Source organism: Echinops telfairi, unplaced genomic scaffold, assembly GCF_000313985.2.
Source record: "Echinops telfairi isolate 266 unplaced genomic scaffold, ASM31398v2 ScPeMD7_5592;HRSCAF=6446, whole genome shotgun sequence".
NCBI classification, from domain to species: domain Eukaryota; kingdom Metazoa; phylum Chordata; class Mammalia; order Afrosoricida; family Tenrecidae; genus Echinops; species Echinops telfairi.
The window spans coordinates 5,642,347-5,645,095 of NW_022109491.1; positions in this window are offsets into that span (position 1 = coordinate 5,642,347).

Consider the following 2,749-nt stretch of genomic DNA (forward strand, 5'->3'; position numbering starts at 1 on the left):
GCATCTCTCTATTGGACCGCCTTGGTCTACACCATGCACTCCGTCACTGCCTCTCTGTCTGCTGTAGGACTTGTGAGGAAGTCCAGCGGAAGTCCAGCTTGGTGTTAGAGCAAGGGTTCAGTTCTGTGCAGCACACATAATGCTAACATACAAACCAGTCCAAAAGAGACCACACGCACACACACACAAATTACAGGCCAATAGCTCTTATGGATATAGATGCAAGAATTCTCCCAAAACAACCACTAGCGAACAAAGTCTAATAGTTCAAAAATTTAAAAATAAAATAGTGCATCTAAACAGTCATACACCACAACCAATCAAGATTCATTCCAAGAGAGCAGGGTTGGTACATTAGAAAACCAATCAGCATTACCCACCACAGCAATAGAACTGAGGAAAAGAGCCACATGGTCATCTCCATGGATTCAGGAAAAACATCTGACAAAATCCAACTCCCTTTCTTGATGAAAACGCAAAAGAAGCTTGGAATAGAGAGGAAATTCCCCAATATGATAGCTGACATGTAGGAAAAGCCAACTTCCAACATTATTCTAAATGGAGGGAGACTGGTAGTTTCCCCACTATTCAATAACATTAGCAATTGTAGCTGGAGAGATAAGGCAAGCAAAGGAAATAAAGGGTACCCCGATTAAAATAGAAATAAAATGATCTCTAGTTACAGATGATATGACTGTATATATGTAGAAAATTACAAGGAATCTGTAAGAAAACTGCAAAAGCTATGAGAGGAATTGAGCAAAGCTGTGTGTTACAAGGTTAACAAACAAAAACTGGCTGGGTGTGTACACACCAACCGCGAGAAAGCCGAAAGGCAAACGAGGAAACGATTCCATATGGAAAAGCAGCTACGTGAATAAGATACCTGGGAGTGAATTAAGGCATGCATATGACGGTTTACACATGAAACCATTTGTTCATGGAAAGACTTTACAAAACAGGTGAAAAGACAAGTTGCCAAATGAGAGAATAGTTTCAGAAACTAGATATCCGACAGGAACCTAATAACCAAAATATGTACCCAAAAAGCCACCGTAGCACATGCATTGAATGGGGCACTGTTCAGTCATTAGGAGAAGTGAGGTCTTAATACGAGGGGACTTCAAGCAGTTCAAGAAAACATGGAATTAAAAGGTAATGGATTTTTTCCCATGAATTTTTTAAAACCCTCTCATACAAATTACAATATGAATGGGGCCAGAAGATATTATATTAAGTGAAATAAACCAATCAATGAAGAACAAATATTGTACAACCTGACACATAAAAAGACATAAATTCCAAAATCGATCGCATGACTTTTTAATATGATTGAACTGTTGAATTGTATGATATGTGAATTATGTGCCAATAAAGCTTTTTTTAAAAGACAAGAAAAGATACCAGCAAACGTAGAGAGAACAAAGTTTATTAGTGATTACTAGGGGCGAGAGGAAGAGATAAAATGGAGGGGTCAAAGGTGAGGGGAAATCATGTGAGGTGTAGGGCTGCATCGCTGATTAATTGCTGTCAGTATCTAGCAAAAGTTGACTTGGCAAAGCGTGTGGGATGTCTTTACAACAACAAGATGAACTGTTGAGACTGCTTATATTTAACAAAGACCTCATGGGATTTGGCACTTTGTTTGGGGGTATAGGGTCATGGCTTCATGGCTCTCCCAGTTAATCGGCCTATCGTGTCTGGTGCTTCTGCAAGAAGGGACCATGGTGAGGATGGCACAGGACCACGCGCAGTGTTCCGTTCTGGTGTGCATGAGGTCGCTATGGGTCAGAACCAACTGGATGGCACCTAACAACGACATCGTACATGCTACTAGCTCATTGTGTGATGCCCGGTTTTATTCAAGTGGCCATCCAAGACACAGTCCTTACTTTCTACTTGCCTGGAGGGAGACAGGAAGGAGAGTCAGGAACAGGCGAAGGAAATGAGCTGCCGGGCGAATTGCCTCTATAAACACCTCCCTGGTTAACCCTAAGACCAGAAGAACTGGATGGTGCTCTGCTACCATTACTGGACATTTTGATCAAAGATTCTGTAAAGAATCCTGACCACAGTGGGGGATTATGCAAACTAGAATTTCAAATTCTCCTGGATGCACAGCTTTCTGAAGCTACGGAGGGTTGGATGAAGCCCTGAAAGGTTGAGACCATCTTGAAATCTTAAGTCAGAAAATCAGTGCAGTGGCTGTTGATTGAAAAGTCTGCAGTTTAAAACCACCAGCAACTCCACAGGACAAAGATGAGACGTCTACTACTGTAAAGATCTTCTGGCTTGAAAGCCCTCACGAGAAGTTCCACTCGGTCCTGTAGAGTCACAATGAGCCAGAAGTGTTGGCAGGGGGCGTTGTGAGGGTTTTTAACTTTTTGCTGTGAAATGAGTGAAGATTTACAGATCGGATCTGCTTTTCATTCAACCATTCAGGCACATATTACTTCATTTCATTGACTACAGACCCCACAATGCACCATCACACATCCCACCTCCCCTGCGTGTTGCTCATTGACACGCCTCCTTCTTTCCTACAAATCCTTTAAAACTTTGTGTGTGCTGGAGATCCCCTTGCAGAGGGGTCTAGGGGAGGAGATGAGCCAGTCACGGTGCGATGAAACAATGATGAGAAATACAACCTTCCTCTAGTTCCTAAAGGTTTCCTCCCCGCTCCCACTACCATGACTCGAATTCGATCTTGCAAGACTGGCTAGACCAGAGGAGGTACACTGGTACAGAT